Genomic DNA, 24,402 nt, shown 5'->3' on the forward strand with positions numbered 1-24,402 from the left:
CTAGTGTCAGGGTGGGATGGCTTGACCATCTCAACTGTCTTCCACTCTGGGATTGAGGACCTGAGAGCAGGCTGCCGGGAACATTCTACTTCCTTGAAGATAAAGATCAACATGTAAAGGACTCTTCAGCAAAACTAGACCTGTCCCAGGGGAGAACAGGTGGCATAGCCCAAGCTGTCACACCTGCTCACTCTAATGTGGCTCCAGAAACAGCCCAGTAGGTAGGTGGCTGTGTGCTTGGTGCTGTTGCAGCTACTTCTGAGGAACCTGTTGTCTGTCGCTCTGCAGGAGGCAGCTGAGCCAGGTCTTGTGATGGCCAGGGCAACACTGAGTAATGGATGGGATTCGTGGAACAGTAACTGTTGGAGAAAGGGGAAGCAGTGAGTCACAGAGGAAGGGCTCACTGGGGATATATGGGGGTGTAAGGGACAGGGGTGTATGGGGGTGTATGGAATTGGGGGTATATGGGACAGGGGTGTATGGGGATGTGTGGGGATGTATGGGGTGTATGAGGCTGGGGGTATATTAGGACCACTAAGTGTCTTGAAAAGCTCCAATTCTTGTATCACAGTCTTCTTCGGGTTCCCTCTCCCTCTCCTGGTTTGGCTGTTTGTTTTATATACTTTTATAGTTTTGAATACAGTTTATTGCAGATATATAGGACCACTGAAATTGTTTGTTTTAGTAACTAATTTTCATTGGAAGTTTCTCAACTCTTGTAAAGTTGAAAGTATACTGGTATGCAGTTATACTGGATACACTGTTTTTAAAGACTGAGGCACATGTAAAAATGTTTTCTTTTTCTTTCTTGGCATTGGTTCTCTCTCTCTCTCTCTCTCTCTCTCTCTCTCTCTCTCTCTCTCTCTCTCTCTGTGTGTGTGTGTCTTACTGGGGTTAAATAGACGATATCGTAGGCAACGGCCACACCACTAAGCCACACTCTTGCACCTGTGTGTCTTTTCTTACTCAGACTTACTAACATGCTGTCAGTTTTTATTGCTGTTGAAAGAAGCATCTTGGGTTTGTACTTGACACAAAGCCCACCTCCTTCCTGAATTAAAAACATTGAAATGTACATCTAAACAATCCTGCCTATGGGATGCTGTCAAAAAGGTTTCACGACATCCTTTGAAAACAAGCAACTGAGTCCCTCTGCTGTAAGGAGGAAGACATTATGTACTTGTCTTTGTGTCTTTGACGTTGATTGTGTTTTTCTGTTTGTTAAAGCAGACCTCCTGTTTGTGAGCATCATACATATTGGGCCAAATTGTTCCAAGGTGGGTTTTGTGTATTCACTGGGGCGCACCCTGTGAAATCGTTTTAGAAGCATCCAGCCAGAGTGTGCATGAGGCTGCGAGGTAATTGAATGTGGAGTGTGGGAACGAGCACTCAGCCCTCTTGGCAATACACATTTACCTTGTGCAAGAGTAGACAAATTTGTGGTAATGACTGGGGAGGAACATTTCATTTCTGTTCATATTTAATGCATGAGCCCGAGTATTCTAAAGTTTAGAGCAACCTTTCTGAGCGTGTGGCGATGTAAGGGCTTTGGCTCCGGCTCTGCCAGCTGCGAGGTCTCAGGATAATGCTTTAAACTCCGAATGTCCACATCTCCAGTCATGAGGTAAACACGCAGACTACCCAAGGCTCTCCAGGTTCCATGCAGGACACCTCTCGTATGATTTGGCACACAGTAGGCTCTTTGTGAATGGCAGCTCGTTGAGTGTCTCCTGTTTCTAGTCCTTTCTTGTCATACTTGCGATCTCAGCACCTTTCTCTGTCTGCCTATCACAATAAGGGAAATGGATAAAATAGAATTGGGAATGGAATAATGTGTTCTCCCGATCTATATCCTCCTCTTTAGAAGTGAGTAGATCGCCAGGGAAACCTTTGCCATGTCCTGCATTTTAATCTTAGTTTCCTAGTTAAGTGATGGCAAAACGATTGCCTATTCCTTCTCTCCAATGTTTACCACACCTTCCTGGGATTATTATTACCTTCCGTTCATCTCTTTTTCCTCTGCCTTCCTCTCATTTCCTCTTCAACAGAAGTGGCACAATGAGCCAGGACGAGGAGAGCTTGCTTGGGTCCCAGCTGAGCTGGGAGAGCCAGAGTTCAAGGCTGAGGCGACTGCCTGGGTTTTAGAAAGAAACATTGGGTTTTGAGGTCCTCCAACCCTGAGCCACTTAATCTTCTTAGGGATTGTCAACTACTAAGATCCTGGAGAGTGTATGGTGTGGTTTGTGCATCTGGAGTTATAAGGGGCCTACCTGGGGACAGGCGGGGGTGAGGCGGGAGTGATGGCTAGCTGGAGCAACATTCATTTCATTATTGTACTGGGGTAGTCATTCTCTGTTGTGCCCAAGGATACATTGTAACTGATGCGCTTCAGGGGCGAAATTCTCTTCACTGAAGAGAAGAGAATTGGTCCTGCCTCTCTGCTCTGCTAGGCTGTCCACCACTGGTGCTATTTCATTCCAGTGGATGCTAGAGGGAGGGAGGAAGGAAGGTGGACTTCTCACACATGTCTTGTCGCTCTGTGAGTGCATGTGAACTAGAGTTACCATGGTGTTTATCTGGTGAGAGTTCTGGGCAGCAGATATCACCACTTTTGGGAAGTTTTGTTTGCATGATGTTTTAGCGAAGATTCAAGGCCTTCTCCTAATCATAGCGTTTCATTTGGCACCCTGGGGTTTCCACAAGGAGTGAGGTTGGGGTGGGTAGATACAGTCACTGTCGTGCCTAGTAGAATAAGAGCCTGGAAATGTCCCCTGAATTCTTTAAACACCAGTTGCTTTCCCAAGCATTCATGTAGTGCTCCGCCCAAAAGTACTGACATGTGAGGTGCTTTTTCTGTGTCCCCTTGCCTGGCAGAACTTTGTCTGGGAGGACTAGGCATGCACAACTACTTACTCTGGATGGAGATTCCCATGACAAACCAAATACTGACACCACCAAAGTCCAGCTTGGTGAAACAATGAGTTTTATTGGTGCTTACAGGAATATGGGTAAGGGGTCACTTACAGGAGCAGAGATGACTCCTGTAAAGACAGCTGTATCCTTAAAGCCCACCCCGGCATGGCTGACAGCTCACAAAAGCTGGGAATCTGGAGCACACTGCACAGCCTGCAGGCTGCTCAACAGGTTGGACAGTGTCCTTTCCAAGTGACTCTGGTCTGAATCTTCCAGGCAGCTCAACTGGTTTCTGCATCTTCCAGGAAGCTAGCTGGTCTGGTCTCAGAGTCTTCTTTGCAGCCCGGATTGTCTGGGAATCTTCTTTTTAACTGCTTACCCTGACAGGGGCCTAGTGAATCTGATCAGTTTCGGGGCCTTCCTGAAGCTGTTTTGAGTCCTTTACCTTTATGCTTAAGGAACATCTGTGCAGAATGGAATATTTCAGTCCTGGAGCAAACAGTTAAACATCATCCTTATACGTGTTTTTGAAATATATGCAAAATGAATCTAAACCCAGTCTCTACCTCCTCTGACAGGTAGAACCACTGTGGACTGAAACCCACCTTTCCAGATCTGAAAGGAAGACTGAGGAAGAGGAAGGGAGCATCAGTCCCCAAGACTATGATGTTCTGAATTCCAGTCCCTCACTCTCGACTTGAACAGCGCCTTTCCGATGGCATCTTTGGAGATCCTGACCAAGGCACTTCTGTTTGGCCTGGGGTAAGTATGGCGTTTGCAGAATAAGCATTTGACTTCCACGACCTTCACATCTTTATTGTTTTGGAGTGTTGCACAGACACAACGGAAAGTTTGGTGTTGGTGACTGGTTTTGGGGAATGGAGGTCACTGTTCTCCTGACCTGGAATCAGGCTTTGAAATGTGTGACTGCTTCGCATTCTCAGGGCACAGGCTACTGCTGTGTTGTCCGGAGACTTTAGAGGTTCCTACCTCTGAGCTCCCTGCTTCCCTTTTGGCCCGTTTGTCTGGTGGCAGGAAAGGGGAAGAAAGAACAGATTTGACAGTACTGGGGGAAACCCAGTATTCCGATGTATGCGCTGTAGGATCATGTTAAATGAGAGAGGCTCAGCCCTCTTCTTCCTGAAGAATGTGCTTGGGGAAAGCATGACCTTTCGTGGGGGCGTCGCTGCTGTGGTCAGACTGGACAGTGTCATTGTGTGATCAGTCTGGGGCTTAACCAGAAAGGATCTGGGACTAAAACATGCCTGAGTCACTTAGAGGAGGAAGGCTTCAGAAAGATAACTTTCTTCCTTGGAAGTCCAACAGAAAGGGTCACACACGCCTCCATTTCCCCTCTGTGACTGGGGCCAGTGGTGTCGCTCTAGTTCCCATGCGTCTTTACTGGGAGAGAACGATCATCACCAAGAGGTACTTTTGAGCGGATGGAGCAGTGGCTGAGCAGATAGATAAGAACATCTGCTATTCTTCCAGAGGACGTGGGTTCAATTCCCTGCACTCGTGGTAGCTCACAGATGTCCATAACAGAGTTCCAAGGGATCCGAGGTCCTCTTCTGGCCTCTGCAGACATCTGGTACACACCAGTGTATACGCACATCCAGGGAAAACACTCATGCACACAAAACAAACATCTTTTTATTTTTTAAGGAACTTTTGAGCAATGTGAGTCTCTGTGTTGTTCTTCCCAGGTTTGCCTGCTGCTCACTAACTTACCCAAGCCTGGGGGATGGCACATCATATATTCATTTTTTTTAATATAATGTTAATTTAAGCAGTTTTTGCTAAGATGGCTGGTGGGTGCCAGGCATGGAACAAAATAGGACCCAAAATGGCAGCTGCTTCCTGAGGCCTGACCGACCCCTGCAGCTTCTAAGATTTCCCACCAGCATTCTGGGGCCTTCCCTGGTGGCTCCTGCTACAACCTGTTCTTCCTGTATTGCCAGTTGCTCCTCCCCTGCCAAGATCCAGAGCCAGCCTCGGCCCCTCCCCTTTGACAGGCCCAGCAGCTGCTGGAGAAAGCTCCTTGGGGGTTTTCCTCACACCGTGTGACCCTAATTGGGTTATGTGCTCTTCTCAAGAGGTAGATGATGTCAGCAACAGTCGTCCTCAGTAGTAATGCACTCTGCCTGTCTTCTGTCCCTTACCCTTGGGACAGTCTCTTTCTGTGGGAGCACTTCTCTGAGAGGATTTGGCTCCCTTTTGTTCAAATACCCAGGAACCCCCCAAACCTTTATATCATTCTTTGTGAGTGCTTTCCACTAGAAAGATGTCCCCAGCCGTCACCCAGGTTTCTTCTTACCCTTCCCCATGGACTTCCCGTGGCTTCTATTCCTCCGTGGATGGCCTAGCATACCATGAATTTGTCACGACTCTGGCTTAAGTTGGTTATTTAGAGTAACAAAGTTGGGGTGTGGCAGAGCTTGGGTGCAGACCCTGGTCCCTTGCTCTAGAGTCTGTTTGCCCTTGGGAGCTCCTCTACTGTGGGGCTGATGGTCCTTTCCGTCAAACTCTCCATTGCATGAATAGGACCCAGAATGGCAGCTGCTTCCTGAGGCCTGACAGACCTCTGTGGCTTCTAAGATTTCCCACGAATCTCTGTGGCTGCGTGGGTTACTTGAGTGCCCCAGGAGATGCTGCTCTCCATTCAGTCTTCCAAGACTGTGCCAGGGCCCAGTGTCCTTGCCAGGATTTCTCCCTGGAGCGACCCTCCCCTAGCTCTCTGCTCAGCCATTGTCACCTCTCCCCAAGATCAAGTCTACCTCCTGCTGCCTTCCTCCTCTAGACTCCAAGGTCCTAGTGTTGCCTGTCCACCCTTTTCCTCCTGAGTACCTTCCTCCCTGAAACTGTATTGCAAATCTTTAGGGTTCTGTCCCACCTATGAAGTCTTTAGAGGTTACCTAAAACCTGCTCAGAGTCATCCAGAGCAGTGCCGTTTTCCTCTGAGTTCTGCAGGTGAGGGAAACCCCAGGGAGAAGGGGGGAGGGGCAGACTAAGGGAGCCGGGCTGTCGGAGCCCGAGGGTGTCCTGCAGCTGCTCCAGCTGAGTGAAGCAAGGGATGCATCATCCCTTGGCTTCCAGTGCAGAGCCCAGCCACCGCCCCGAGGGAGCCGGAGCAGGTTTCTGTGATGAATAATGTCCGTTCGCTCCAGTGCTCGGGCCTGTTCCATGGAAATGGGGAGGTTCACTTGCCAAGCCTCTTGCCCCATCCTCCTGTTTGGAAGATATCTGTTGGAACTCAGCGTGTTGAGTTTTATCTGGTGGCCAGCCATAGTCCACAGCAGTCTGGACCACATACCAGACATGCTCTGCTTCTTGGGCGTGCCCTTCATTGTAAGGTAGTGGGAGGACGGCCAGCCTGGGAATCAGAAAACCAAAGGAAAGAGGTCGCGTGCTAGGGCATCATGGCCCACACATCTAATCCCAGCAAAAACACCGATCTCTGGGAGTTTGAAGCCAGCCTGGTGTACATAGCAGGTTTCAGTCTGGCTACTGCTACTTAGTCACACACACACACACACACACACACACACACACACACACACACACACACACACACACCCCGTCTTTAAAGAAACAAATAAACTACACACATTGAGCACCTACTGTGTACCTGGCTAAGTGCTCTCAGTCAGGGCGGAGAGATGAGTTCTAAGATGTTTTCTTTGCACCTCAGAACACATGGCACTGTCTGCCAGCTCCCGTGGACTTACATTTGGAAACCTCTAATGCCTAACACCATATAAATGCCATGAAACTGATACACGCTATTATTTAGAGAACAATGACAGACGTTTTATCTGGGTTGTACAGAGGTAAGATTTTTCCTCATGTGCTCTCAGTCCTCAGCTGGTTGGATGTGTATGTAGATGGGGGGTCAGGCCATGAGACTGAACCTCCTTCCTGTGGCATGTGAGGGTTTCTTCTTTGAATCCAGAGACAAAACCCACATAGCTGGACTGAGCTCATCTCCATTCACTTCTGTCCCCATGCATACAGACTTGTTCTGAAGAGAACCAGGGCCTTTGATGATGATGTCACATTGACTCTAGAGAGGAGCAGGGCCTTTAATGATGGTGTCACACTGACTCCAGAGAGAAGTAGAGCCTTTGCTGATGATGCTCATTGACTGTGGAGGGAAACAGGCCTTTGGTGGTGATGTCACATTGACTCTGGAGGGAAGCAGGGTCTTTGGTGATGATGTCACATAAATTCTAGAGAGGAACAGGACCTTTGATGACCATGCCACAGTGACTCTAGAACTCTGAGGTCTTTGTGTTCTGTTCTGTTCTGACAAGGTCTTTAGTGTTTTGTGAATTGGTTAACGTAAGTGTTACTTGAAACCCCATGGCTGAGAATGTCTCAGAGAGAGGGTAGATGATATTTGGAAAACTGCAGGGATTGGGGATTGGGGATTTAGCTCAGTGGTAGAGCGCTTGCCTAGCAAGCGCAAGGCCCTGGGTTCGGTCCCCAGCTCAGAAAAAAAGAAAAGAAAAGAAAAAAAAAAAAAACATATCTGGGAAAACTGCAGAATTAGGGATCTTGCTTTTCCCCCCAGAAAAGTCAAACCACTTTCTAGTCTTTTTAGGAAGTAGGGGACCATCTGGATGGAAGGCCTTGGGTGGCATCGGTCTGTGGCTTCTATGGTTTAGGGCGTTGGAGCTTTGAGATGGACGCTTGGGACACTAACTCTGTCTTGTCTCTCTCCTGCCCACATTGCATAAACATTGGCGTGGCAGGGACAGATGGCCATTCCGGAGCTCCTTTGATGTCACATTTGGTTGCCTAGGTGGGGGTAGAGTGGTTGCAGCCAGTCTCTGTGGGATGAGGAGAGGCTGCCTGGGAAGTACCCACTTGACAGTGGGTAAACAGAAGGAAAACTCCACAATGGCTGGGTGCTCTGGTCCATGTTAAGTCCAGACAGTGGAGTGGGATTTACAGAAGTGTTTTGCTTGGGAAGGAGCCAGAGAGCACAGAGCATGGGCCTTAATTGATGTGCTGTAGAGTTTGATTTTCTCAGTGAATGAATGAACCAGAGTCCGGGAGGTGAGGCACTGCTCGTCATTACTTTCAGGGTTTGGAAAGAAAAAAAAATCTCTCCCAGAAACCTGGGTTAGGCTCAGGGGAGGGCACCTGGAATCCCAGGTAGTCCGTGGAGAGCAGAGCCCTGGTTACAAGTGTGGTTTCCAGCTGATTAAACAGTATTAATCTGTATAAAGAGGGCCAAAAGCTTTGATGGAAAAAGGAAGTGCTGTAATGAAGAAGAGAAACCAGACAGGGAGGGCGGGTAACGGCCGAATGTTGAAGAAACCGAGTTTTGACAGGGGTTGAACATCATACAGCCTTGCAGGCTCTAAGGTTTTGAGGGCACAGGAGAGGATACTGCCATTGGCTGCGTGCTGGTATTCTAGCCTTGGGCTAAGAACTGTTACTTTTCTAATGTGTTTACTGAAGTCCAGTGGGTCAAATCGTGTCCATGCATTTGGCATCTGTTTGCTGTGCTTCCTAGTAAGTCTTTTTGAGTGGGTTGAAATTTGGGTGAGTCCATTTATTTTAAGAAATCATGGGTGGGAGAGATGACTCAGCGGTTAAGAGCACTGAGTGCTCTTCCAGAGGTGCTGAGTTCAAATCCCAGCAACCACATGGTGGTTCACAACCATCTGTAATAAGATCCGATGCCCTCTTCTGGTGTTATCTGAAGACAGCTACAGTGTACTTATATATAATAAATAAATAAATCTTTAAAAGAAATCATTTGTTATATGGTTGGGAATGCGGCCTTCGGAGGTGCCCTCAGGAGATTCAGTGATGTGTGGTACACAGCTCCCTCTCTGTCCCAGATGGGGTGAATCAGGATCTTAACCAGTGAACTGTGATGCCTGAAGACGGGGTGGAGGGGGTGGAAGGGAGGGGGGAGGGGGGAGTCGGGAGTGGGGTGTGGGTGGTAACTAAGGATGTTATTGTTCAGTGTTTATCTGTAATATAATTGCCTCAGAACTAGGATGGTTTTACAAGGGTGCAGACCACATTTGGAGCTGTGAACCTGGGCCTTCTATGGTATGGGAGTGTGCATTATGTGCAGAGCATAGAGTGTTTGTGTCAGTGCTGGGTAGCACTGACGAATGGCAGGCCGCTCAGTCAGCCCAGTCACGAGGGAAGCACGCAGTGGTCTACCGTGCTCAGCTGATTTCTGATGTTCAGTAAGTCAGGTAGAAGAGGTGTGGTTTTTCCCTTACGGTGATGGGTTTAATTGGGAAGTGAGTCCATTATAAATTGGGGAATACACCTGTATTTATTTCAAGTTGGGACAGACAACCTATATGGACTTTTATTACAGTATTTCTGCTTTCATTTTTTTCTCTCGGTGATTACAGGAATCTAATTTGTACGTTCACCCGAGAGGCTATATAGTTCTCAAAAGATCCAAGCCAGTGGACTTTAGTTTTCCTCATTGAGCACAGTCATTGTGCATGGTACTGAGTTACGTGGAGGCATTTTCATGCGTGTACATATCTTACAGTGTGCATATTCCTCCATCTTCCTGACCCTCTTCTTTCTCATCCTGCCCCCTCCTGCTAGTCTGCTCCTTCACCGTGGGGAGTTTCATGTCGTATATACACACACGACTTTACGTATCTGTGTAAAATCTAGGAACCATAAATGGGAGATTGGCTTAACTTGATTTGTTGATTATTTTCAGTTGCTCCCATTTCTCTACAAGTGATAAGGACTTTGCTCCTCTTTATGAGTGAAAAAAGTCCATTGTGCTTATACCACATCTTAAAAATCCATCCTTCTGCTGTCGGACACGCAGGTCCAACCAACGGGCTCTCTGTTTATGTCTCTGCGGTGACCTTCTGGGACATGAGTTTGGGAGTCTTACTGCACAGCTCTCTGGTAGTAAATGCTATGAGCATTTTCTTCTGATATTCCAATGTTCCTATTGGTTTCGCCTGAAGTCACTCTTCAGGGCAGAGTGGTTTCTCTCTTTGTGCCATCTGTGTTAGACAGTTCCATACAGATATGGCTTGGATTCTGATTCGCCCCTTTCCTCTCCCACCCTGCCGGCCTCTCCTCCTGCCTAGGCCCCTCTCCCATCTCTTGTCCACTTGTTTTATGATAAGCTTAGTTACTTAATCTAGGCTAAACGACTGCTCCTGTTGCTGATTGGGGCTTACTCGGTGACATGGGAATGAGTATTCCACAGACAGGGCAAAGTCAGGAGACTCCCATTTTTCCCTCCTGGGCACTTCCTGCCTCTGGTTTTGACCAACTACTTCACCAATTGGTGGAGTGAAAGTCTCACCCTTTAGAGTTTTCTCTTAACATGGTGGATGCTAGGAGATACGTTGGCTTATGAGTGATCCAGTCACTCTGGGGTTAACGGTAGAGGCAGGAGAATTGCTGTTTGAGGACAGCATCAGTTACACAGTGAGTTGAAAGCCTACTACACCTTACAAGAAAGCCAGCAAAAAAGCCGTTCATTAGCTAAGGCTGATATGTCCACATATATCTAGTGTCCGTATAGAACTAATGTCCACACACAGTCTTACATATATATATGGACATTAATGTGTCAAGACCCAGCCTCGGCTTGACCTTAGGTTTTTTATTTATTCATCACACCCAGGCTCTGTGACTGCACTTGTGTGTGTGTGTGTGTGTGTGTGTGTGTGTGTGTGTGTGAGACATTTAAAATGTTGAGTTCCTTCCCTTCCTCTCTACTCTAGGACTAGGAGGTTTCGTGTAGGTTGAAAACACAAACTACAGAAAACAGGATCTGGAAGTAATTTTCATCAGGAGAGAAATTACCCGAATGGGAAAAGACACTGTTTTGTTGCTTGCCAGCTGAGGGGAGCACTAGAGTGGGTAACTTGCTTTCCTTCAGTAATTGGATACATTATACAAGGCTAACAATTTCACTGGGACTTGGCAGTTAAAAGAAAGGACGAGGCAGGCCCAGGTGTTCACTGGTCCCCGCTCCTCCAGAGTGCATGGAGGTGGACGTGGAATCCAGATCACCTGCTTCCTGTTTCTGTCACGTGAGTGGCAGAGCTTGCTGCAGATGGGGCTCATTCCGCCACCGCTGCCTGCCACCCAGACAGGGGTGTGTGGGTCAGCCCAGGGCTGTGACTGTGAGAAACACTCTTGTCTGGTGCCAGCCTTCCCTAGGGCACAGGGCAGTCATGGATGAGGCTTCTAATGCCTCGCCTTGGGATTGTCAACCCACTCCCATGGCTGGGGTTTGCGGTCCCGAGCAGCTGATAGTTTAGCGTCCTCCATCCTAAGAATGAATCTTTCCTTTTGAAATGAAGCAGCTTCTTTTGGTCTTCATTCCTCACGACACCATGTTGTTCTCAAATACCATCGCCACCACCTTCCTTCCTTGGTGAGGCTCCCGATCCTGGCTGTGACTAATGATCACAAAACAATTCAGTCTGAGTCATTCTGTCTATTTTAGGGTGAAGAAGTTCACTTTTCCCCCAATTTTGGCCCTGACCCGAGTTGCCTGTATCTCAGAGATTGATTATCTGTCTGTCTGTCTGTCTATCTATCTATCTATCCATCCATCCAATCTATATCTATCATCTATCTATCTACTATTTTTGATGTTGGAAGGATGGGCCCTTTGCCCTTGGATGCTAGGTAAATGCTTTACTGCTGAATCAGCCTGGCCTGATTCTTGTTTAATCGTGAGTGTGCAGTCAGTTGTTGAGATGTACTTGGTTTCTTCCCTGATTATTTTCTGGACCGAGTTTCAGAGACCTCCAGGTGTCTCTGCTTAAAAGTTTGTTCTAATCTTTGTTGACCACCTGGTGGTGTGTCTGAAGGGACACCGTCACTTGCCTTTCAACACCGCCTCTGTTCATGCCTGCGTTCAGGTCACGTGTAGGGAAATGAACGCCTGAGTCCTGCAGATGCATTTAATTTACTAGGTACCAAAGAAAGTGTCTGGATCTCACGTCACACTTAGGGTTTGTAAATCCTCTTGGAGTGCTTGGGTAAAAGCTTTGCGTATTCATCTGTGTGTAAAACTAAAGCCAGACTCGTTGCCAGATTTAATTTGTCAAGTGTTCTTAGAAAGAGGCGGCTCTCTAGGGAGTGTGAAGCTCATTTTGTCTTAAGCTCGGTAAATCTTTGCATTTCTCTCTGTGCGTCTTTCCCGGACCAAACACTCTGCAAAACCACCCCGCACACGAGGTTCATGGCAGCTTTACTCAGAATTGCCCAAACTTGGAGGCGACCAAGCTGTCTCTCAGTAGGTGGACACCTACCTCATGCTATAGAGGATTATACAGTGCTAACGGAAATGAGCAGACCATGGAAAGAGCCTAGAAAGAGCCCTAGATTTGGTTGTTAGGGAGGGATGGCTAGATGGAGGAGCGAGGGTTCGCTGGGTAGCCCAGCAAATGCTGAAATGTGTCCCGGCCAATCACGAGCATGTACAGCTTCCAGAGTAATGTCAGGGAAGGGTTTGTGGTAATAATGATGTGTCATGATGCTTTTCCTCAGTGGGTTATGTGGGCGGAAGGGGAGGAGTCAGTTCTTAGAAAATAGAAAGTCTGTGAAAAAAAAAAACTCTGTCCTCTTGCTATGAACCTAAAACAATGTATATAATAAAAAAAAAAATTAAAACACAGCAACAACACAGAAACCCAAGCTAAAGGGATGCACCCCTCAGGTCTCCCCAGGAGTTCCTGTCAAGGGTCTGTCGCTTGGCCGGGGTTAATTCTTCAAATTCCTGCGGACCCTCTGCTTGGGCAGCAGTTGCTTGGCAATGTAAGAAGTCCGTACGGCAAGAATTGTTTCTGTACCTGCAGACTTGGGATGTGACAAGAACGGCCTTTGTCCTGGTAGCTTCATAGGAGGTACCAGTCTCTCGGTTCTGTTTGCCCCTGCCTGGTCATGTACTGTGGTGGCACTGTTGATACTAAGGGACTTTTCTGATTGTTTTGGTGCCTTCTGTGTGGCCAGACCTTCTGGGTTTGGGGGCGGTTAGAGTAGGTAGGGCTTTGATAGTGATTGAAAGTCCTGGGAACCAGAATGGTCAAAGCTCACCCTGGTCTTCGTGAGGAGTCTATGTGCAGGGGGCACATGAGTGTGGAACTGGGCCAGTGTGACGGTCTTCCTGGAACACTCATTGCGAGGGATTGTCTTTTACTGTCTGAAGTCAGCATCCTGGTCCTCTGTACGGGGCCATGCTCAAGTGATCCAATGGTGAACAAGACTTAGAAGAATCCCTCTCTGCCCTCTCGTACCTGGCATTCTGATGAAGGAAGAAAGCTCATGTGCCATATGGAAGGTGACTGTGACCGTGGAGATCAGAGAAGCAAGGGTTTGGAGTAGAAGGGTTGTAGAAAGGACTCTTTTGTGGTGACACTGTACCAAGGTGACCAGGGGCAGGGCATTGAGCTCTTATGGTACTAAGAGGGCAGGTTGCTGGGCTTGCTACTTGGGGGGATTATCATGGAGACCCCTGAGGCTTGGTCCCAAGTAAGAAAGTTGAGGTGTGTTATAAGAGAAGCCTTTCGAGGGCTCTGGTCTAAGGGAGTCCAACCCAATCCAAGTGATAATCGGCTCCTGAGCTGAGGGTAGACCAAGCAGCTTCCTCATTTGGACCACTGTCAATGCACACAGAACCAGATCTCCCGGTGCCATTTGGTCCATATTCATAAAGTTTAAGCTTCTCTAGGCATAAATCTGTCTTTATAGTTGGTAAGAAAAGGGGCTTTCATCATTTGAGGGTAGTTAGTTGAAGAATTCTGTAAGCAGTTCAAGGGTTGATGAAAAAAATGCTTGAAGGCAGTTCACGGCTCTCTGCTGCCCGGTGCCCGCCCGCTTACCTTCTGACTGGAAAGCCGTCCCCTCCGTCCTCCGTCCACTGTGTCCCTTCCTGCCCCAGCCTTGCAGTTGACCCGTCTCCAGTGCACACTTCTCTTTCTGATCCTGGCAGCGGAGTGGAAAGTTAACCTCTCAGGAGCCTCATCTGAAATCACAGCCTGAACACATGTGGTAGACGTCGGATGCCTTCAGCAATGCAAACCTGGAGTTTTTGGCATCTGACCCGGCTCGTCTGTCTTAAGTGGCGTGTAGTAAACTTGTCCGCAGATGTTAGTGGACCGGTCGGCTTTGAACAAAATAATAACGTTCACATCTGGCTTTCTTTTCATCTAGTGATCCTAAAACCCCAAGTGCGTTTTAATTACCGGAAGGTAAGAAAGGATAGAGGAAAAATCACGTTAATAACTGCTGAAGAAAATACGTGGAGGGACGGCCTCTGGGGCCAGCAGAGTGACAAGCACCCCGACCTCGCCTTTCATCTGGCCATAAAGGTTCTCTGCAAGTGTTGCCTGGTGGGAATGCCTCAGCAGACAGGCACAGAGTGCTGCCTCTCCCCGGCTTGTGAGCACTGTCCCCTCAGATGGCTTCTTGTCTTCTGTGTCCTCCATGGCCTCATGGGGAGTTCTGTGGTGCTTGGTGGCGGGGACTGGGGACGACGCTGATGGCTAGTGAGAAAGTTTGGTTTTCTTTCCATCCGTCGTGGTTTGATCTGCAGCTAGGTAGGCAGTGCCTTTGAACGGTCAGCTGCCTGTCCAGCTGCTAATGAGTGATGTTTAGTTAGTAGCCTGGGGCCTCCCTTGTACCCAGATGCCCTCCCTCCGGAACGCATCCCCTGTAAGTCAGGATAATAGAACGAGCTGGAGAGAGCCATTCCTTTCCGACAAAGGAGGCATGGGGGTTTCATCCATCAGAAGAGCCAAGCAGAACAAAAGCCATGGGGAAGTGGACCGGTCCTGTCATTAGCTGTGGGAAACCCAGCTGCTGGCTGTGGGAGGGGATCTGGGGCTCCTCTCCCCAGATCAAGGGCTGCTGCCTGACAAGTGGAGAAAGCACTTGGCAGGGTGCGAAGCGCACACAGTTAGCTCGCAGAGGAGTGGGATGCTTTGGTTTTTAAACAGAAAACCTTTAGCTCCCTTCACAGAAATTCCTAGCAGCTGGATCGAGCGTGCTGTTGATTTCACGATGTAATATTCCCCTTCTTGACAGTGGCGTGTCGAAGCCAGCAATGTGAGGTACTGGAAAGGCAGGCCCTTGAGTGCTCCACTGTCATCCCTGTATGGATTCCAGTTCATTTTCTGTCTTCATGGCATTAAAAGGTAGACACGTATCTGTTACCATAGGTACTGGGCGGGGTGGTGGTGGTGGTGGTGGTGGGGTGGTGGTGGTGGTGGTGGTGGTGGTGGTGGTGCTTGTTGTTTTGGTTGGATCCTGGGTCACAAACCGGCTCTGTGACTGACTGTGCTCTGAGCGTTACTGTCACATTGGTGTGTTGTTCATCCCGATTTCCTTGTGCCATGGGGGCCCCTGTTGGTGGGTTACTAGAATGTTCCTTAAATAAATTTAGAGCAAGAAAACAGCCTAGAAGTCTATCTACTTTAGTCTTTGAGTGGCGAAAGAGAATCCTCTGTCCCCTCCTTGTTCTATGTTTTCTCCTTGGGCAGTCAGTCCTGTCGATGTGGGGACAGGGGCATGGATAGATGCTAGTATTCTTGCATGGATGTTGGGGACCAAACTCAGATGGTCAGACACAGTGAAGGATGCCTTTACGGGCAACGAGCCATTTCTAGCCTTTGAGCTGGTGCTTATGGAGTTCAGTTTACTTTAAAAGTTCTCCCGGGGAGTGCGTGAGGAACACAGAAGAACACAGGGGACCTTGTCCTTTCAGAGGGCAGAGTCGGCTGGAGGCCCACGAGTCAGTTGCAGGCCCAAGGGCCCCTGTTGAACACTGTTCCACTCTCTCCTCTTGCAGTTCTTCCTCGTAACCTCCTGTCTCTCGGCAGTGACCCTCCCAGGTCACTTTCCTCTTCACAGTTCTTTACGCGGCGAGGCTCTGTGAGAATGCGTCACTGTACATCTGGGGTGATCCTGCTGAACCCCCGATTCCGTGTGCCCTCAGTGTCATTTCTTGGCTCATAATTATTTCAGAGGCTAACTCCACCATCATTGGCAGAGGACACTTGTTAAAACCATCTTGACTAATTTTTTTGACTCATTATACTTAGAAGTATAAACAGACATGCTGAACTGCTTTTCGTGTGGTAAAACATGCCCCACATATGATTAACCGTTGTAAACGTGCGATTGTGCAGTTATCACCACAGCTTTCACCACCACCATCTCATTGGGCAATCCTTCCCCATTTCTTATCCTCCACCCAACCCGCCACAGGCCCCGCGAGCCTCCATCCTACTCTTCCAATAAGGGGAAGCTATTTCTGTCCCATTTCAGTTAGCACTGTGCCTCCAAGGGCCATACACGTGGCTCAGAGACCTTGGCAGCATCACATTTTCTAAAACATATATATTTTGCTTTATCTGTTTTCACCTCCCAGCTGCTGTGAACACAGTGGTCAAACTCTCAACAAGGACTGAATGAAAACAGTCAGTTATAAAATGGGTGATGGACTTGAATTCTCATTTCCCCAGAGGACATACATGCATGTGGCCGGAAACACACCCTGTATCAGGAATGATTAGAAAAATTTGGGTCAAAATTACAGTGAGATGCTATTCATAATCACTACAGTGGTGGTTCTTTTTTCCCACTGTATAACTCTGTCTGGCTAAATGTAAGCCAAGGGCCCTGCATTCCCACCCCACTTCCTGGAGAAAGGATCTCGGTCTGCAGCTCTGACTGTCCTGGAACTCCTAGAGATCCATCTGTTTCTACCTCCTGGGTTATGGGAGTAAGGCCGTGCACCGCCACACCTGGCTACATGGTAAGTTTTTATGATTACTGTGTCATGGATGGAGGTGACGTGTGAGGGTGACGCTGCATGCTTGTGGAGGTCAGAGGGCAACTCTGTGGACTCAGTTCTCTCTCTCCACCTTTGCATGGTCCTGGGGCCGAACTTAGTGTGTAAGGCTTGCCTTGGTAGCACTGTGCCAACTAGTCCGTCCTGTCAGCCTGGGGTGTGTGTGTGTGTGTGTGTGTGTGTGTGTGTGTGTGTGTGTGTGTGCTGGAAGGTAACAAGTGTTGATGAGGGGGTGAGGAAGCTGGAACCCTTGTGTGCTTTGGTAAGACTGTAGGAGGGCGGCTACTCTGTGAAAGTTCGAAAGCTTCTCAGAATGTGGAACCCAGGATCACCATACGCACGACACAACCTATATGCCCATGGAAGTGCTCCCCAAAGAACTGAGAACGAGGTCCCAGTACATACTTGTAAATCAGTTGAGTGGCTTCTGAACACATATTATCATTACTTATCAATTCCTTCTTTTGCAAGGGATTTACACTGCCATCCAGGCATGTAACCTCTCCTGTGTCACTTTAGAACCTCACAAACAAGTGCTGTGGCCCCCATGTGCTGTTGTTAAGGCCTCAGAGTCAACAGATTAGAAACACCCTCAGGATGTGAGGCCACCAGGAACCAGTTTATCTTTCTAGTAGTGCTGTCAAGATAAAGGCAAAAATACTGTCAAAGGCATGTGTGTACAGAATTCTTTTATTCTTTAGTCTCTTAGTCTCTGAGGCAACCCCCCATAAATCTTATTTCCCAAGCGTGAAATCTTGTTGGATTTACCACGATATAATTGCCAACTTTTGTAAATTAGACTTTCACATGGAAATGCTAAGTAAGAAGCAGAATGCTGGCTTGGGTTTTTGCAAAGTCACTGTAGAGTCAAATCTCTCACTCTGCTGCCCACAGAGCTGTTGATAATTTATACTGGACTTTTATTGGCCTGGGGTACAGGCAGGTCTACCTAACTATTCGTATTCTGGAAATCTACTTCCGACAATCAAACGAAATATTCCTTCTTTAAAATATTCCCATTTAACTCTGCCCTTGCCCTGAGTCTGGTTCTTGGGTTCTCCTGATGGGGAAGAGTCCTAAGTCAGGCGTGGTAGTACGCATCCATAACTCCAAAACCCAGACTATTGGGGCAAAAAGGATCCCGAGTCTGAGGCTAGTCCATGTCTCACAAGGGGTTCAGTATGTGGCTCATTCAGTACAGTCTGTGTTTGGAATGCCCAAGGCCCTGAATCAGATCTGCAGTCAGGATTGGTGTCTTACCGCCTGCTAATCCCAGCACTTTGGAAGTGGAAGCAGGAGGTGAGGGGGAGGTTATGCTGAGCTACATAGAGGGATGAAGGTCAGCCTAGGCTAGTCTCTGTCTTCGAAACACAAGGAAAATGAAGAGTTCTTCTTGAAGTCCTGTGGGAGGAAGCCGTGGGATCCATGCTCTGGTTTCCAGGTGTGCTAGATGTGCTGGCTGAGAATCGGAGTACATAGTAGAGCTATCTGACCTGATGAGTAAAGTCTGAGCTCACTAGAGTAGAAGGTGACAGGTGAGTGAGCGTTGTGAAGTGTTGTCAGCCACCTGGAGTTGAGACAATGGAGAGGTAGATCTTTCTGGGCTCAGAGAATCCTTTTTCTGCCCAAGTTCTAAACCGGCTGTCATGGTTTGTATATGGTGGGCACAGGGAGTGGCTCCATTAGAAGGTGTGGCCTTGTGGGAGTGGGTGTGACATTGCAGGCGTGGTCTATACGACTCTCATCCTAGCTGCCTGGAAACTAGTATTCTGCTAGCAGCCTTCTGCTGAAGATGTAGAACTCTCAGCTCAGCCTGCACCATGCCTGCCTGGATGCTGCCATGCTCCCGTCTTGATGATAATGGACCAAACCTCTGAACCTGTAAGCCAGGCCCCAATTAATAAGACTTGCTTTGGTCATGGTGTCTGTTCACAGCAGTGAAACCCTAACTAAGACATCAACTAAGAGGCCACAGAGTGAGACCAAGGTTGAAAGCGTGACACGGAGACACAGACACAGTGGGTCCCCAGCACCCCATTCTGATAGTTAGAAAGCCTTTGCACTCCTGTAGACGGAACACTGTGCCGTAGCAGTCCGGAGTCCCCCAAATCCCCTACTGTGTGGCCTAGAGTCCGTCTTATTATCCTGTGGTTCACAACCTCGGATGGGATGGGGTGACAGACCAGAATGTGTGAGTCATGAAAACTTTGACAACGGGGAGACATTTCTAAATACCGGATGACCAAAAAATAGGCATACACAAAGTAGTAAGGAGCAAACAAGACACAAACAGAGTTGTTAAGGAACGAACAAAGCGTAAACGCAGGTCCCACGATTACTGTATTCACTGTCTTAACAAGACCCATCAGGATACAAAGAACTTCTCTGTGAGCCTACTTTCCTATCTTAGCCCAATGTCAGATTCCTGCCAATGCTCTGGAGGGCGGCTCCAGGAGCTCTCCACAGGGTTGTGGATTTTAAAGATGTCTTCTGTGAGTGTTTAAGGGGTAGGGGGCATACTCAAAGAGTAAGTTAAGGCCAAGTGATCTCCCTTCAATGGGATTGCTTTCAAAGATCCTCTAGAAAAGCCCCCAAGAGAGTGACTACTGGGGAAACCCTGGTGCTTTTGCTTTTTGTATGGCAGTAAGAACAACCTATTTATGACCTCGAGGAAATTGAGGCATCAGAAGTCATAGCTTCCATATTCTGCTGCAGGGTTCTTTGTTGAATCCTATTTGCTGATTTTGGAGGTGCTCATGGCTATCAGATGTTTAAGGCATTTCGTTATTTTTGAAATTGAGAGGTTTGTCCTGAAAGCCACAGCCAGAGTCTTAAGATAGTTTTCCAGACCACATTAACAGAAACAGGACTTGGGCTGCTTCCGGGACTCCCTTGTTCAAGGACCAACACTAATGTCTGTCTTCTATATAATAACGAGCACATCTTTGGATTTCATGGTGTTAGGGTTTTGATGTTTAAAGTTGCTGATTTGACCTGGAGAGATGGCTCCCCTACTCTCCTCTCAGGACCCTAATTCTGTCTTCCTCCTACACATTTGAGAGCTCATAGCCAGCTGAAACTCCAGCTCCAGGGGATCTGCCACCCTCTTCTGGCCTCCGTGGGCCTCTGCAGTCAAGCACATGGAGACCACGCCTTTATTCGCAGCGCCTGAGGGGGCAGATGAAAATGGATGTCTGTGAGTTTGAGGGCAACCTGGTCTGCACAGAGTTCCAGGCCAGCCAATCCATCAACCAACCAAACAACCAACCAATCAAATCAACCAACAATCGGTAAATACATACATAACTAAAATATGAAAAATTTAAAGATTTGATTTGCTGACTTGAGTTTTCTAAAAACTGGTTAAATAAGTTTCCGCTTGAGATAAGAAAAGAATTTCCAACGCCTTTTTTTGAAATGGCTCTAAACATACTTCTGTTGTTTTTTTCTAGTGCATATTTATGCAAATTAGTATTCCCACAGACCCTCTGTCTATAGTTACTATTGCTATGAGGAAACACCATGACCAACAGCAGATTGGGGAAGGAAGGGGTTATGTGGCTCTGTTCGTCACTGACGGAAGTCAGGGCAGGAACTGAAGCGGGCAGGAACCTGGATGTAGGAGGCCGTGTGTTTGTGTGTGGTGGTGGGACATGCCCTATGCTGGCTTGTTTTCCATGGCATGCTCAGCCTGCTTTCTTCTAGAACCAGGGCCTCCAGCCCAGGGTTGCATCTCCCACAATGGACAGGGTCCTCCGCCATCGGACATTAATTATCAAAATGCCTTACGGACTGGTCTACAGCCCGACTTCATGGAGGTGTTTGCTCCATTGAGGTTCCCTCTTCTCTGATGCCTCTAGCATGTCAAGTTGATAGACACTCAGCAGGCAAACTTCCAGATTATTCAGGCTGTTGCTCTTGGTTGCCCACCAGAACTGTGGTTGAAGAAATTTATTTTCAACACCTTTGACCATATACCATCAGCAAACTATTTCCATTAATCTCATCTGGGGAGCAAATTTTGCCCATTAAAGGCTGAGTAGAACAAAACACCATCAAATTGTACTTTTAATTGGCTTTCATGGTGGAAACACCACACTTGGTTTCCATAGTCAGATCTCTTCCTTGTGTTATTGTATCCTCATCTGAAAGCAGCCGGATCTCGCCCATGTTGGTTTTGTTATCTGTAACCTTCAACTTGACACAATGTAGTATCATCTGGGAAGGGAGATCCCAGGAGGGATTGTCCAAATCAGATTGACCAGTGGATGTCTGTGGGGGATTGTCTTGATTGGGTTAATTCATGTGGGGAAATGGGCAGCAGTATTCCCTGGGTGTGGTCCCTGAGCTATGTTAAGAGTGGAGAATGGGGCTGGAGAGATGGCTCAGTGGTTAAGAGCACCGACTGCGCTTCCAGAGGTCCTGAGTTCAATTCCCAGCAACCACATGGTGGCTCACAACCATCTGTAAAGAGACCCGATGCCCTCTTCTGGTGTGTCTGAAGACAGCTACAGTGTACTTATATACAATAAATGAAGAAATCTTTAAAAAAAAAAAAAGAGTGGAGAATGTATGTGGGCAGAGCACAAGTATGCACACACTGATTCTCTGAGCTCTCTGCTCGTCTGTGGATGTGCCTTACTGCCGGGTGGACTGTGTATTAATTGGAGTTTCTCTAAAGAAACAGAACTGTTAGGATGAACACACACACACACACACACACACACACACACACACACACACACACACCGGTGGAGGGTAGAGATGATTGATTGATTGATTGATTGATTGATTGATAGAGATATTGAAATTAAAGAGGGTTTTAGAATGTGGTCCTGGTAGTCCAACAGTACTTGTCTCACAATGGAAAGGCCCAGAATCCTGCAGACAGGTCAATCTATGAGGCTGGATGTTTTACATTCCCAATAAGGTGCTGGAATCCCAGAGGATTTCTGGGGAGCTGCTGGTCTTCAGCCTACATTGGCATCCTGAAGTTTGATTTAATATTAACTGCAGCAGCAGGATAGGTAAACTTGCCAGCAAGAGTGAGGGCGAGGAGGCATAAAGTAAAGTTTCCATCTTCTATGTCTTTTCATCTGGGCTGTCAGATTAAGTCTCCCTGCTTCAAATAACCAGGTTATTTTGGGTGTATATGTATATGTATATGTATATGTATATGTATATGTATATGTATATGTATATGTTTAATCCATCACAGAATCTTGGCAGGCCCAGCAGGTTTAATTTACTTGATTCCTGATGCAGGCAATTGGAGACTTGGGATTAGGCATCACAGACTGTGACCTGGAATTGTGAGAGCCAAAGAAACCCCTTTCCTTCTGAAGTTGTTTCTAAAAGGCAACAGGAAACAAGGCTCACTCATTCATCACAGTCCTCTGTGTCAACACAAACTTTCTCTTGAAACATTTAGGCTGTGAATTGGAAATAGTCAGGGATAAAGCAACAGAGTGTCCCTCCCTCTCCCCACTCTGAGTTATTATCCTTTCCAAACGTTTTGTTGGGTTTCCTGTGGGAGTGGGCAGGAAGTAGGTCTTGAGGGAGTTTTAGAGTAAGTGTAACACTAGGATATTGTATGGCTCTTTTGCCCCTCCCCCATTTCCAACTTTACACTGTTACTTTTACTTACTGTGCCTTACACTGTTACTGTTACTTACTGTGCCTTATACTGTTACTTACTGTTACTGTGCCTTACACTGTTACTTGCTGTGCCATAAGGGAGACACACACCTTGGACTCAGTGGCCGCATGCCCTCTGTGTTCTGCGGAATTGCTGTTTGTGGCTTTTATGATGTGGTTTTATCCTAGACAGGCTGAAACAAACAGTGGGCTGCTCTCCTCCCCTGGGCTGTTTACCTCCGTTATCTGTGGGAGAAAGTCTTATCTGTTATCTGTAGGAGGAGCTCAGTGTAGTTTTACTACTGCAAGGTTTGTTACCAGAAGAAATTATTTTGTGGGTCCCACTTATTGGAGAAGGTAGTAAAAGCTGTCCAGCTCTGCTTATTCTAAGGCAGCGAGTGGTTCTCAGCCTGCCCAAGGCTGCAAACTTTTAATATAGTTCCTCATGTGGTGACCCCCAACCATAAAATTATCTTGTTGGTATTTCATAACTAATTTTGCTACTGTATGAATCATAATGAAAATATTGGACACACAGAATATTTGATATGTAACCCAAAGGGGGGTCACGGTCCCCAGGCTGAGAACCACTGCCAAGTGGAGACATATCTGCAGATAGCTTTGTGTCCACTTCTAGAATATACCATACTAAGAATCCTTGTACTGGGTCAAGTCCTGTGGTTGATGCAAAAGTGCCAAAGTTAGCAGGACTGCATGACCCCTACCTAACGCTTTCAGACCAACTTGAGCAGACACAGACAGTGCCACAGAAAAACTGTGATTTATAGGCATGATGCGCTTTTCTCCTGAATATTGAGGTTCTTTGCGTGTTAGAAAGTAAACTTAGTGGGTTTGGGGCTGAGGAACAGAATAGAAAATAAGCAGTCTCGGTCTCTCTCTCTCTCTCTCTCTCTCTCTCTCTCTGTGTGTGTGTGTGTGTGTGTGTGTGTGTATGTATTGTACGTATGTGTGTGTACAGGGTTGAGTGTCCATGGAGGAGAGCTGAAGGTGGCTGTGCCAGTTTCACTGCAGTTGAGGCAAGAACAGAAAGTCTTTAGCCGTGTAAAGAAGTGTGTGGCTTCTTGTGCTCCGACTGGCTCAGGTCCTGCTTCTTCCTCATTAGCAGGCTACAGTTTGGCGGTCCTGTTCATCTTTATATTTGTTCCCAGGACAACTCCACATCCAGGGAGCTTAAGTCCTAATACCTCACCTCAAAATCTCTACTTCCGTCCGTAGTCAGACTTCTCGACAGCTAGGGACCCGTGTGAACACTTCTCAGAAATTGCTTGTCTCTTCACCTGTGGGAAATAATAATAATATCCTGCAATATTGTTGGCAAGATTAGATGAGTTTGTGTGTCTGAAATGCATTCATCATTATTCCGAGTGGTAACTGCACTGTTTCCCCATGGGACCCATAGTTTAGACTCTCAGAGTTGAGAATCGTGGATTTGTCTTTTCTGAACGCATCAGCCAAGTGGATAACCACGCAGGGGCGTGTAGCGTAGCATCTCTGGTTTGGCAGCATCTGCTTCAGTTTTTAAAATGTGCTCTATTTAGGTCTGGAGTTTCTTATAAATTATGTTATCCCCCACACATCATAAATGACATTAAAAGAAAAAATCTGTCTCGCCCATCCCGAGATTGTGAACCAACATTCTGTTCACCTACAAACGTTGCAAATGGTGACTCTGGAACCCAGATGGGTGTTTCCCTGCAAGCTCAGAATGCCACTGAGACTCGAAGCTGTCATCAGAGCAAACGTGGTGGGAATAAAACACACGAAGCGGCAGAGTGAGTTTTGTCTTAGGAAGTACTTCCTGTAGGTGAAGAAGGCAGCTTACTTACGGGACATCCATGACTGTCGGATGTACTCGGGCAAACATGTCCCCAATAAAGGTTCTCGCATTCACATTCTTTGGAAAATTTAAGTTTGAACTTGCCTCATCTTGTTAAATAATAAATGGGGCACACTGTACTTGTTGACATTCCTTTCGATCGGGCAGAGGGGGCGCTGCTATT

General features: G+C 47.4%; 1 protein-coding gene across 1 annotated transcript in view; it reads left to right on the forward strand.

Moving 5' to 3' along the window:
* Positions 1-200: 200 nt before the first annotated feature.
* Positions 201-24,402, forward strand: part of Tiam1 (TIAM Rac1 associated GEF 1) — a 182,523-nt gene continuing 158,321 nt past the window's right edge. The window contains exons 1-2 of the mRNA XM_032900461.1: positions 201-221; positions 3,492-3,675. The gene's annotated coding sequence lies outside the window, so the exon portion shown is untranslated. The remainder of the gene's footprint in view (positions 222-3,491; positions 3,676-24,402) is intronic.

This window comes from Rattus rattus, chromosome 4 (assembly GCF_011064425.1).
Source record: "Rattus rattus isolate New Zealand chromosome 4, Rrattus_CSIRO_v1, whole genome shotgun sequence".
NCBI lineage: Eukaryota > Metazoa > Chordata > Mammalia > Rodentia > Muridae > Rattus > Rattus rattus.